Below are 14,725 nucleotides of genomic sequence, written 5' to 3' on the forward strand. Positions count from 1 at the left end.
GCTGAGCAAAGGAACAAAATTAATGCAAAGTATATTGGACAAAGAAGGAGAAGGAAAAATCTGTAGACAATGTGAGAACAGTGCATATTGTTCACAGCTTCAGAAATAAACTGGTTACTAGTAACTAGCAAAGGAGCCAAGCTGGGTATTCTCTCCCTGAATAGGCTGATAAGGGGTAGCAAAGAAAACAATTTGAGCTGTTTATGGATTCTCCAGAAAATTTTGAGTGTTGAGCTGCAAATTATGTAGATGTACAAACTATATCAATATGTAGTTTTCTGGTGTCTTGTTATCAGCACTTCCACCTGGGTGCATCATTTCCCTCATTAGATGTCTCATCCTTGAAATAGGAAATTTGACCAGAGAGTGCAAGTGGCTAGTATAGTATAGCTGGCTATTCTCATTTAGTAGTGGATTGATTTTTACTGATTCATTCTACATTACAAATCCAACAATCAGTCATGAACCCTGTACATTTCAGGTGGCTTTGTAGGATGTTACCTATAAAATCCACCTTCTTTAATATTTTGTTTATTTATTTGAAAGAGAGAGTGTGAATATGGGCAGGAGCAGAGGGAGAGAAGGAAGCACACTCTTTGCTGAGCATAGAGCCCAACGTGGGGCTCGAACCCACAACACTGAGATCATGACCTGAGCTGAAATCAAGAGTTGGAGGCTAAGCTGCCGGAGCCATCGAGGCACCCCTAAAATCCACTTTGTATACACACATACCAGAAAGTAGCAAATGTCAGGCTTTTGCCCTGACAGTCTGGCTCAGACAATAGTTTGTTGTGCTAACTAGTTAAGCCCTCAGTACTTAACCACAACAGTGTACATTCTGTATACCAACATCCGTGTTATCAATAAAGAAGAACAAGGCTAAATTATCCCAAAGATGGATGTGTTATGTGAAAGAGGGTGTACTTCCAGCCTCATGTGCCACAGTAAGTCGATCTATGCTCTGTAAGGCCTAGAAGGTGAGATCATTTATGAGAAGCTGGTTGTCATGGACAATGACTCCTAAGGGCAGAGTCATAAAAATATTTGGACTTTTAGGGAAACAGAGAACATAAAGCAAATGAGAACCAAGGCCGTTCTTAGTGAGATTGGTGATTAGTTGAGCTAAGACCCAGAACCAAGATAACAACACCATAATATATGCCCCCACACACCTCTCGGCTAGTCAATGCACTTCACATATCTTATTAATCTTCAAAACAGTCCTTTGCGGCAAAAAAACAATATCCCTCACTTTACTTATAGGGAAACTGAGGCACAGGGATGTCAAGTAACTTGCCCAGTATCAAAATGCTGACTGTCTAGTCCCGGATTAAACTGAGGCAATCAGATCCTTGACCTTATAGCCATAACCACATGGCCTCTTTGGAACTATCTGTGAATAATGATCAGAGAAATGGAGGTAGTGAAACAAAACCAGTGACAAAGACCAAGCGATGGGCATTAGACTTCTGACAGAAGCTTTTGTTTGCTAGAGGAAGCACCTTAACTGTAAACTGATATGTAAACAGTGGGTGTGGCAACAAGGAAGAATTTGACTCCAAGGGTCAGAGACCAAGAAAGGCTAGCCTGGGCCATAAACTGCAGGGAAGCAGGAAAGGGGAAGACAGATGATTCAGTGTCACACTGATGAAGTAGTGTTGGAGTAGAATTAGAATGGATGCTTGATAGTAGTTTATCTAAAGGTGCCCTTTCCCAAGACAAAGGAATTTAGATTTCATTTTTGGTGTTGAATATTGTTATGATCTTTCAGGTGGCATTTATGGAACACTGCTCAGCTAGGTATCAAGTTTCACAGGTTAAGATGGGAGCTCCCCAAGGGTAGGAACTAGAATCTGTTCATCACTTTTTCATCCACACTAACACACTGCTTAGCACATAGGAGGCACTCAAGCATTGGTCGGGTACATTCATGAGCCTTTATCAATTAGCTATACACAATTTTCAATGTTAAACTATCTTATGATTTCTACATTTTTTAAAATTCTTCTATTTGCAAAACAGAGTATGATAGAAAACAATTGCAGCTAAAATTTATTTAGTAATGTCTGTGTACCAGACACCATGTTATATTCTTTAGATGTAGTCCTCACATCAGAGCTGTGAAGTATTAATGGTACTTTCATTTATAGAAGGTAAGCTGAGGTTTAGAGAATTAAGTAACATACTCAATGTCATAGTAGAATCAGAATTCAGATCTAGTCAATCCAATCTAGATTAACTGTGAATGACCCTTTTGTAAAGGACCTTCTGATACTTACATCTTCAATGGCTAGGTGAAGGCTCATGTCATAGTAGTCAACAAATGCTGAAGAATGAAATTAGACCACTCTCTTGCACGATACACAAAGATAAACTCAAAATGGATGAAAGATCTAAATGTGAGACAAGATTCCATCAAAATCCTAGAGGAGAACACAGGCAACAACACCCTTTTTGAACTTGGCCACAGTAACTTCTTGCAAGATACATCCACGAAGGCAAGAGAAACAAAAGCAAAAATGAGCGATTGGGACTTCATCAAGATAAGAAGCTTTTGCACAGCAAAGGATACAGTCAACAAAACTCAAAGACAACCTACAGAATGGGAGAAGATATTTGCAAATGACGTATCAGATAAAGGGCTAGTTTCCAAGATCTATAAAGAACTTATTAAACTCAACAGCAAAGAGACAAACAATCCAATCATGAAATGGGCAAAAGACATGAAGAGAAATCTCACAGAGGAAGACATAGACATGGCCAACATGCACATGAGAAAATGCTCCGCATCACTGGCCATCAGGGAAATACAAATGAAAACCACAATGAGATCCCACCTCACACCAGTGAGAATGGGGAAAATTAACAAGGCAGGAAACCACAAATGTTGGAGAGGATGCGGAGAAAAGAGAACCCTCTTCACTGTTGGTGGGAATGTGACCTGGTGCAGCCACTCTGGAAAACTGTGTGGAGGTTCCTCAAAGAGTTAAAAATAGACCTGCCCTACGACCCAGCAATTGCACTGTTGGGAATTTACCCCAAAGATACAGATGCAGGGAAACGCCGGGACACCTGCACCCCGATGTTTCTAGCAGCAATGTCCACAGCAGCCAAACTGTGGAAGGAGCCTCGGTGTCCATCGAAAGATGATGGATAAAGAAGATGTGGTTTATGTATACAATGGAATATTCCTCAGCCATTAGAAACGACAAATACCCACCATTTGCTTCGTTTCCACGTGGATGGAACTGGAGGGTATTATGCTGAGTGAAGTAAGTCAATCAGAGAAGGACAAACATTACATGGTCTCATTCATTTGGGGAATATAAATAATAGTGAAAGGGAATAAAGGTGGGATCCCTGGGTGGCGCAGCGGTTTGGCGCCTGCCTTTGGCCCAGGGCGCGATCCTGGAGACCCGGGATCGAATCCCACATCGGGCTCCTGGTGCATGGAGCCTGCTCTCCCTCTGCCTGTGTCTCTGCCTCTCTCTCTTTCTCTCTGTGTGACTATCATAAATAAATAAAAATTAAAAAAAAAATTTTAAAAAAAAGAAAGGGAATAAAGGGAAAAGGAGAAAAAATGAGTGGGAAATATCAGAAAGGGAGACAGAACTTGAGAGACTCCTAACTCTGGGAAACGAAATGGGGGGGGGTGGAAGGGGAGGAGGGAGGGGGGTGGGGGTGACTGGGTGGCGGGGACTGAGGTGGGCACTTGACAGGATGAGCACTGGGTGTTATTCTGTATGTTGACAAATTGAATACCAATAAAAAATAAATTTATTATTAAAAAATAAACAAATGCTGGCTCATACACAGTCATTTAGCCTAGACTCCTATCCAAAAAAACTCCATATATATATGGTTTTATAAATATAAAATATGTAGCTTCATCAAATATGTAACTTAAATATAGTAGCTATTGTTATCCTTACAAAGTTAGCCATCTTGTCCATCAGTCACTTTAGTTTCAAATGCACTCAGTTCTTGCAAAAATTTTCTAATAGGGTGAATATTAATGATTAATTATGTCTCATTTGCCAGTGATTACAGGAGAATTACAAACATATTAGAAGGTATTTACTTCTTTTTTTTTTTTTTTTTACTTCTTAATATAAAAAAAAAGAGCTATGTATATTTGTTTCTAATATGTAGAAGTGAAGATATGAGCCTTTTTTTTTTTAAGGATATGAGCCTTTTGAAAAAGAGCATGCCAATTTGTGAAAGCTTCTGATTACAGTATGCCAGGAGGTGCTTGTACTAGCAAGATGGTGGAGAATTAGGGGTTGTAACTACTGAAAATGATCGGGTGGGATGCTGTAGGTGGGAGCTAGTTCACAAGCCATTTGAAATTGGATTCCCGGGTGTCTTTGGCATGTGGAGTGGGCACTGACAACCACTGACCTGTAGGTTGATTGTTTATTCTTTTTTAGACGGCGTAGACCAGAGCTTCTCTGGTGTGCATACAAATCATCAAAGATCTTGCAGAAATACAGGTTATGATTTAGCAGCCCTGAATGGGATGGGCAGAGATTTGCATTTCTAACAATCTCTTCTATCTTGCTGATGATGCTGAGCCACAGTCCATACTTTGAATGTTCATGCAGTGGAGAAGCATGGTTAAATCTATGGTTCTTAGGGAGGAAAAAGGGAGGAGATTTCTAATGGGGTCTCACAAGATGTCACAGTTGTGATATCTTTTCCGAGACCACAGGGAAGTGTCTGCTTTCCTTCCTTCCTAATGAAATTTGATTAGAGCACTACTTCAACTTCATCTGGTTTTTTGTTTTGCTTGTTCTCTGCTATTTGTTTGCTTTTCACTTGTGTAACACCATTGAGTCAAGAGAAGAAGTGTGTTTGTGAGCATAGTCTGGTTTTGTCCTGGGAGGGCTGGCTGGCACAGAGGCAGGACTTCTGAGTTCCTACCTTAAGTCTAACAATTCCATCAAGTTTCTGTGTGACTTTAGAAAAGTCACTTGATTCTTCCGGGCATTGGTTTTCCCACCTGTAAAATGAAATGTCAGACTAGATGATCTGTAAATACCTCTAATTCTATGCGTCTCTGCTAACTTCCTAGCATTTCAATTTTTTTCTCTTACTAGGAGACAAAATTAGATGGATTATTTTGAGAATAATTGAATGCAATGAATTCTTAAAACTTGCACGTGGTAGGAATTCAAAAGTAAACACCAAATTAGTAAAGAGGTTGCACATGTTATTATCTTAGAAGTATAGATGGCATAAGATGTAGAGAATAAGACATATTCCATATGAACTGTCCCTCTTAAAAAACAAACAGTTCTGTTATCCTGTTTGGAAAGGGTTAAGAATATTGTTCTTTTGCAAAGGGTCCCAGATCTCTGGTGTTGCATAACTGGCATAATAATATTAAGAGTTTGCATATATTGACTGCTTATTTCACACCAAGTACTATTCTATGAGGACATATCCATTAATATCAATCTAATCTTTACAACAATTCCCAATGGTAAGTTTTATCATTAGATTTCATTCATCATGAAAAAAATCAAGGCACAGAGATGTTAAGGACCCCTCAAGGGTCATGGAACTAGTGAGTGGCACAGCAGGACTCTCACCTAAGTCTTCCAAGACCATGGCTGAAGACTGTGTCTATAACTTCTAAGTTACACAGTCCCCCACACACAGCCCGACCTATGGCACCCTGCTTATCTATGATACACTAAAGCTCAAGAAGAGTAAGACTGAATTTTTCACTGGCCTGAAAATTCATCCTAAGAAAGAGGATGATAATATACCTAATATATTTCAACGTATATAAAACTGAAGGGTAATATGCAAATCCATGAAAAAAGTGAACAAAAATATGTAGATACAGATTATTCACAACACAAATCACAATAAACACAAATCACAAAAACACAAATCAAGAATAAATATGAAGATGCTTTCATCCTTAATCAGAAAAATCTACTTTAAAATGAGAACTTACGTTTTGATCAACAGATTGTGAAGGGAGAAAAAAAAGCCAATACTATATACTAGCGCTGAGTATGTGGGTCAAAATAAACATTCACACACTTTTGGTGGCAGTATAAATAGGCACAGATTTTGATGCTAAAAAAAAAAAAAAAATGGAAATATCAGAGCACCTGGGTGGCTCAGTGATTGAGCCTCTGCCTTTGGCTCAGGTTTTGATCCTGGGGTCCTGGGATCGAGTCCCACATCAGGCTCCTACAGGGAGCCTGCTTCTCCCTCTACCTATATCTCTGCCTCTCTGTGTGTGTCTTTCATGAATAAATAAAATCTTAAAAAAAAATGGAAATCTCTATTCAACACTAAAAAATAGAAATACCAATCCTAAGAACCTAGAGAAGTATGCAACATATGCATTGTACAAAGAAATGTGTACAAGTAATTTGAATTGAAATTTATCATAAAAGGTTCCAAATAATCTGAAATTTATTCATTTTGGACTTAGTAAATTATAAGAAGTACATATGCAGCATATCAAAAAGAACAAGTACTCTCTATAGTGGGCTATAATAGAATTGCTCCTCAAATAGCTAAATGAAGAAAATAAGTCACACTGAAAAAAGTTTTAATTTTGTAGGAGAAACTTCTAGCTCTTCATGAAGTCATATAGATGTAGGTATACACATGGGTGCACATATGTGTGTTTATAAATGTAAAGATGAATGTAAGGATGATACGCACTGAGCACTCAACAGAAGTTGCTTTTAGAAATATATACTTCTGTGTTTTTTGATAATCTTACAGTGAACATGTATTGACATTATAATTTTTTTTAAAAACCTTCTTTCAAGGTATCTCTGGTCCTTTGAGTCCTCAAATATTTATCAGAACACATTTTTCACATATCTTAGTGAAAGCCAAAATTAAGCAACTAAAAGCAATTTAGAATCTTCTTGGACTGCTAAATCATACCAAGGTGTCTCTTTGAAAATATCCTTTTATAGCTATTTACTTTATTATTCCATATTTTGTTGTAATGTTTAGATAAGGTGACTTATGTTATTAACTGAAATAATTTGAATGAGAAACCAAGTAAGATGCAGGGGCACCTGGGTGGCTCAGTGGTCAAGCATCTGGCTTTGGCTCAGGTCGTGATCCCAGGGTCCTGGGGTCAAGTCCCACATCGGGCTCCTCACAGGGAGCCTGCTTCTCCCTCTTCCTGTGTCTCTGCCTCTCTTTCTCTCTGTGTCCCTCATGAAGGAATGAATGAAGGAAGGAAGGAATAAATAAGAAACTAAACAAGATCCAAAGTAACCTATGATTCCCCAGACTCTAAAGCAACTACAAAAAGCAATGACATAAATAAAAGCCCAGTTTATTGTGCCGTAAAGAGATGATGTTTACCATGTGAATTGATCGTGGAAGCTACTAATATTTTAGTTTTAGAGTTACCAGCCTTTCCTCATTCCTTTTATCTCCATAAAAATGTTGAGTAATGCATTTGTGGGCTAAAGGGTAACATAAAATCCTCAAACCAAAGTGATTTTACAGAACAAAAGTATACTTCTTGCTCATGTGAGGTCCTATGCAGGCAAGTGGCACAGTCTTTCATGTGGTGATGCAGGGACCTTCTACCTCACGGGGCCACCATCCTCCTGGCCTTGGAGACCTTCACTTCCAGCCAGTGATGGGAAGAGCAATGGTGCAGGAGGCATACTCGCCTCATACCCACTGCAGCCTTAGAAGTGGCACAAATCTGCATCTATTGAGAGGACCATATGGTTCTTGTTTTTTTCTCTTGCTGATATGATGAATCACCTTGATTGCTTTACGAGTGTTGAACCAGCCTTGTATCCCGGGGTTAAATCCCACTTGGTCATGGTGAATTATCTTCTTAATGTGTTGTTGGATCCTATTGGCTAGTATCTTGTTGAGAATTTTTGCATTTGTGTTCATCAGGGATATTGGTCTATAATTCTCCTTTTTGGTGGGGTCTTTGATTTTGGAATTAAGGTGATGCTGGCCTCATAGAACGAGTTTGGAAGTACTCCATCTCTTTCTATCTTTCTGAACAGCTTTAGTAGAATAGGTATGGTTTCTTCTTTAAGTGTTTGATAGAATTCCCCAGGGAAGCCATCTGGCCCTGGACTTTTGTGTCTTGGGAGGTTTTTGATGATGACTCCTTCAATTTCCTCCCTGGTTATTTGCCCTCTTCAGGTTTTCTATTTCTTCCTGGTCCAGTTTTGGTAGTTTGTGGTTTTCCAGAAATGCGTCCATTTCTTTTAGATTGCCTAATTTATTGGCATATAGCTGCTCATAATAAGTTTTTAAAATCGTTTGTATTTCCTTGGTATTGGTGATGTCTCCTTTCTCATTCATGATTTTATTAGTTTGAGTCTTTTCTCTCTTCTTTCTTTTTTAAATTTTTATTTATTTATGATAGTCAGAGAGAGAGAGAGAGAGAGAGAGGCAGAGACACAGGCAGAGGGAGAAGCAGGCTCCATGCAGGGAGCCTGACGTGGGACTCGATCCCAGGTCTCCAGGATCGCGCCCTGGGCCAAAGGCAGGCGCCAAACCGCTGTGCCACCCAGGGATCCCTTCTCTCTTCTTTTTACTAAGGCTGGCTAATGGTTTATCTATCTTATTAGTTCTTTCAAAAATCCAACTCCTGGTTTTGTTGATCTGTTCTACAGTTCCTCTGGTCTCTACTCCATTGAGTTCTGCTCGAATCTTTATTAACTCTCTTCTTCTGCTGGGTGAAGGTTTTATTTGCTGTTCTTTCTCCAGCTCCTTTAAGTGCAAGGTTAGCTTTTGTATTTGAGTTCTTTTCAATTTTTTGATGGATGCTTGTATTGTGATGTATTTCCCCTTCACCTGCACCCCAATGTTTATAGCATTAATGTCCCCAGTAGCCAAACTGTGTAAGGAGCCTCGGTGTCCATCGAAAGATGAATGGATGAAGAAGATGTGGTCTATGTATACAATGGAATATTACTTAGCCATTAGAAACAACAAATACCCACCATTTGCTTCGTTTCCACGTGGATGGAACTGGAGGGTATTATGCTGAGTGAAGTAAGTCAATCGGAGAAGGACAAACATTCTATGGTCTCATTCATTTGGGGAATATAAAAATAGTGAAAGGGAATAAAGAGGAAAGGAGAGAAAATGAGTGAAAATATCAGTGAGGATGACAGAACTTGAGAGACTCCTAACTCTGGGAAACGAATAAGGGGTAGTGGAAAGGGAGGTGGGCGGGGTGACAGGGTGACTTGGTGACGGGTATTGAGGGGGGCACTTGACAGGATGAGCACTGGGTGTTATATGTTGGCAAATTGAACTCCAATAAAAAATAAATAATAAATAATAAAAAGAAGTGGCACAAATCTTTTCTGCCTATGTTCCTTTTGTAAGAATTTGACACAACCTCATACCACCACCAACGTGAGAGATCTGGGAAGTACAGTCACATGCTGGCAGATGCAGCCCAGAGACAACCAGGTGTAAGGAAGAGAAGAGCACATCTTTTAAGGAGCTATGTCTTCCTTAAGGTAACACTAGCAACTGACACAAATAATCTCTAAAAATTGCCCTTTTAAATTCTGTCTCTTTCTCCCCTGTTGTTAAGGATTCCAAACAAATTTCTGTCCTTTTAACTCATAATTACTTACGAAGTACAACTGAGATTACTTGAGAAATACAACATGCCTGCATGGTTCAGTTGGTTAAATGTCCAACTCTTGGTTTCGATTCAGGTCATGATCTCAAGGTCCTAAGATTGATCACTACTTCCAGGTCCTCGCTCAGTGGGGAGTCTGCTTAAGACTCTTCCTCTCTTTCTTTGTCCCCGCTACTCTGTCAAATAAATCTTTTAAAAAAATTAAATTTTTTTTTTAAAAAATAAATACATTTGAGAACATTACCATTTGCATTCTCTACCAATACATTTTTGTCATGCCATCCTAAATATGCATTCACTCATGTCTTGTGCATTTCTCACAACCTTATTTTCTGCTTTTTGTTCAAAATATCTGTTATGGTAATTTACTTTGAGAGATGTTTATATGCACCTGTTTTATGCTGATTTTTATCTTTGTTACAATTAAATGAACTCTATGGTCAAATTCTAGCAGTACTTGACTTTATGCATAAAAGGTAGAAATGTGTGAAATCAAATGCCTGATGCTAGTAGATAATGTTCTTGTTTCAACTAATCCTGTGTTTTTCTATATGCTAGTTCTTTTGTGTATTTATGTCATTGTTACTCTCTTTAAATAGTAAGTACTATCAAGATAAAAGTTATTTCAGTTTGATTTTAACAGAATTTTGACAGATTTGAGTTTATAAATGTTGACACTTAAGTTCTTGAAGGATTTTCCTAAATTTAGTTTGGGTGATAATCCCAAATGTTATACCTAATTACTGATTAACTTTTAATTTTTCATTTTGGTCAAAATATGTATCTGTAATCAATATTCCTAATGTGCTATTAATAGAAATATAATCTCTAAAACCATTCTTTACACAGGTTTTCACTTTAGTGCTTGCTCTTGAAAGGCAGTTTTCTGATTTCCACTTGCTGGCATATAAGGTAAATACTTGAGAGAATATTAATATCAAATAGGATCTGTCTGTTCTCTGTGTGTTACTTTTCTTTGTATATATTTATATTTTAAATATATTCCTGTCTCCTCTGACACTTTTAGAAGATGGGCCCAGGTTAAAAGTTGCATCAATTTGATATATAATAGAAAACGTGTTATTTTGAAGTGATGCATTTCCTACATTTTATTTTGTTTTGTATCATAAAATTTTATATTTAAGTTCTTCTGATGTCTTTGTTAAAATTTTCTATTTTTATACCCTAAAATGACTTTTTTTAAAAAAAGATTTTATTTTCAATTTTTAAAAAATTTTTATTTATTCATGAGAGACACAGACAGAGAGAGAGGCAGAAACATAGGCAGAGGGAGAAGCAGGCTCCCTGCAGGGAGCCGGACATGGGACTCAACCCCAAGACCCCAGGATCACACCCTGAGCCTAAGGCAGACACTCAACCCCTGAGCCACCCAGGTGCCCCCCAAAAAGATTTTATTTATATGAGAGAGAGTTCTTAAGGAGCCTGACATGGAGCTTGATCCCAGAACTCTGGGATCATGACCCGAGCTGAAGCCCAATGCTTAACCAAGTGAGCCACCCAGGCTTCCCTAAAATGACTTTTTATAACTGATATTTTTATACTGTTGAATATAGAAAAGCATATCCAATTTTTTTCACATGATTTTTGTTGTTTACATGAGTTTTCTACTTTCCACATTTTCTATAGTTTACCTGAGTGAGAGAAGGGAGAGAAGAAAGGATTTTAGTGTTTTTTTGTGGGGGTTTTTTGGTTTGTTTTTCCTTTTTTAAAGATTTTATTTATTTATTTATTTACTTATTTATTTATTTATGTATTTATTTATTCATGAGAGACACAGTGAGAGAGAGAGACACAGGCAGAAGGAGAAGCAGGCTCCATGCAGGGACCCCGATGCAGGGCTTGATCCCAGGACCCGGGGATCACCACTGAGCCACACAGGCATCCCAAGGATTTCATTATTTATGGATTGCCTACTACACACTAGCCTTTTTCTATAATTAGGAGCAAAATCTTGTGACCCTGGATGAATATGTAGTTCTTCTCACAATGGACATGTACAGTTGGAACACAGTTAATCATGTTCTTAAAATGTGATAACCTGCGCAAGATTTTCCTCAAGTTTCTGCCATAACCCCAGCAGGCTGTGGATCACACTATAACAAACTCATTAATCTGTAAATTGCACAGTTGCTTGATGTGAAATGCCTAGCCCTCCTTTGCCTACTAAATAGAGAAATAAACATGAGAACACTTTAGGCAGCAAATATCTCCACCCTCCTGGGAGAGGTAGTGGCTTAGAGGAGAAGCTGCTGTGGAAAGGGTTCTCTCCTCCCCTGCCCTGAGGGATGGATGGGACCTAGAATCTCCTCACTTCAGAATAGTTAGAAAACTTGGAAGACTTCCAAGGTTGACCTACTTGGGTGGCTGGTGCCCTAGAAAACCCCTCCGCAGGCATGTTGTAATAAGCCCCACTGGGACACCTTGGCTCTCCTTGGACTCCCCATTCTGCTTCCTGCCTCCAGCACCTTGCCTCCACACCTTGAGCTGTTGCTTGGCATCAGCTGATTTTCAGGGTCCTTTCTTCTCACCTCTGCTGCTACACAAGGGGCCCAGACTACAGTGGGGGAGAAGCTGAAGGACAGAGGGGAATGCCGGGAGCTTCTTCACCATGACACTGGTTCTGCTTCCTTAGAGGTTCCCCTGAAGTGTCTGCAGGTTTGGGAATTAGGGCAGTGCTGGGATTCATGAGATCCAAATCATGCTGAGTATTCAGGGACTGTAATGACTGATGTTGCCTCAGAGGCGTGCTCTGGGGCTGGCTGTGTTTTCTCATCACGGGTCCTGCTTGGGGATGAGGGCAGAAAGAGAGAAGTGCTTTGTGTCTCCTTCCCAGCGGAGGTGGGTGTGCAGTGCATGTCACAGCCCACCTGTCCAGTGAGCCCTTGGGTGCTGCCAACTTGGCTGAGGCCATCAGAGGATAAAAGCTCTTTTCTGGGGATTTGGCCCCATTTTCCATCAGGCACAAAAGTGAGGGTTGTGCAGCTCCCACAGAAGCTCCCAGAGAGCAGGATCCTGCCCAACTTCCAGGTACTTTTCCCTTCTGAGGTCCCTAAGTCCAAATGTGGGAGCAAACCTGGTTACCTTATTTTCTTTATCATTAATTCCTGTTAGACGGCGGGTAGCATCTATCCTTTTGTGGACTATAACTCTGTTAACTACTGTTCTTTTTAAGCACAGCTAAGGAAATTCAGTCTTGTCTATATATGGGCTGATTATTATTCTGTGATGGGGCTAGTTTGAGGAAAAATCAATGCTTATTTGAATGTATTGCTCACAAATAAAGTATGTATAGAATTTGGTTCATTTCATTTTATACAGCGGTAAGTAGCTGCAGGAAAGCAATAACCTGGTGTACGGTGATGCTGGGTAAAGAAAAGTAATTTCTGTGTGATGGATTTAGGTTAAATATGTGAAATAATGTTCTTAAGCCAAAGAATTTCCACTGGGATATATTACAAGCGGTTTCACATTTCAGGAAAACTGACATTAGTGTAGCTATTGTGTTTATGTCAACAAGACCACCAAATACAATCTATGCTGCCCGTACGCAGCTCTTCCATTGCCTATAACTGGGAGAAGAATGTCAGGCACACAGAAAGTACTCAACTTTTAAATTAGACTTTCCCAAGCTTGGAATATATATGAGTGTGTGTGTGTGTGTGTGTGTGTGTGTCTGTCTATGGTGCCTTTAAATATTTGGGGAATTTTTTGTGTACGTTTTGGGATTTTGCCTTGAGAATCTGGCTCAAGGGAGAATGTGGCAGGCTCATTAGTGTTTTGTTTTCTTGTATTTAATCAAATTGATATCCAGTTAGTCAATAAATATTTATTTAACACCTACAATGTTCTGGGCACAATGCATGGTCCAATATATGATTTTTTACTGATTAGATTAAAAAGATTTCTTCAATCTCTCAAGGTATATTTTAAGTGTAAGTTCTTGTTAAATTAATTCTGAAATAAAAGTGGAGCCTTTATTGGTCATTTTGGTAACAAGACATAATATTTCGATATCCCAGATGAATGTTGACAGATATTATTGTTACTGTGAATTGTAAGATTGTATTTCCCAAGGTTATAAATATATATGCTTTATAAGAGAATTAACCCAAATAGAAATAATTAACCTGAATATAGGCTTTCTATGTGATCAAAATCTTCTAAGAAAACCACTCAAATATGGAACTATTGATAAGTCTCTAGAAATACTGCGGAGAAGGAAACAAGAAAGATTTTGAGATTGGGGAATTACAAAAGAGATATAAGGAAAATTGGAAATAGAATGTCATAAAGGGCACCAGGAGAGGAAGGAGATCGGAATACAGACAATGATATAGTGAGGCAGAGGAACAGGGACAGGGCGACATAACCAACAAGAGAGAGATTCAGAGCAAGGAAATTATCAGGGATAAGGAGGAACATTACATAATGATAAGGGTCAGTTCTCTAAGAAGACATAATCCTTAGCATGTATGCACCTAACAACAGGGCATCAAAATACAGGAGGCAAAACCAGTAGAACTGAAAGGAGAAATAGATGGGCCTTCTATTAGAGTTGGAGACGTCAACATCCCTTCATCAGAAATAGACCCAGAACACAGAAAATCAATAAGGACATAGCTGGACTCAACCATATCATCAACCAACTGGATAGAATGAACATGTATAGACTACTTCATCCAACAACAAGGAGCAAAATACACATTCTTCTCAAGCTCACGTGGAACACTCACCCTGGTAGATCATATCCTGGGATATAAAACACACCCAAACAAATTCAAAAGAATAGAAGGGCACACAATGTGTGCTTTCAGACCACAGTGGAATTGAAGTAGAAATCAGAAGCAGAGGGTGAGCTGGAAAATCCCCAAATACTTGGAGATTAAACCACATTCTTCTAAGCAACATATGGGTCAGGGAGGAAAAAAAAATCTCAGAAACTTTCAATATATTGAATTAAAAGAGAAACAGAGAAGGGTTCTATTGAATACATTAGTAGTAACAATTATTTTTTGTATTACTTGGAATTAAACCATCCAATACTTCAGTTTAACTTGAGGATTTAGAAATAGT

The sequence above is a fragment of the Canis aureus genome, chromosome 15 (genome assembly GCF_053574225.1).
Source record: "Canis aureus isolate CA01 chromosome 15, VMU_Caureus_v.1.0, whole genome shotgun sequence".
In the NCBI taxonomy this organism is placed as follows: domain Eukaryota; kingdom Metazoa; phylum Chordata; class Mammalia; order Carnivora; family Canidae; genus Canis; species Canis aureus.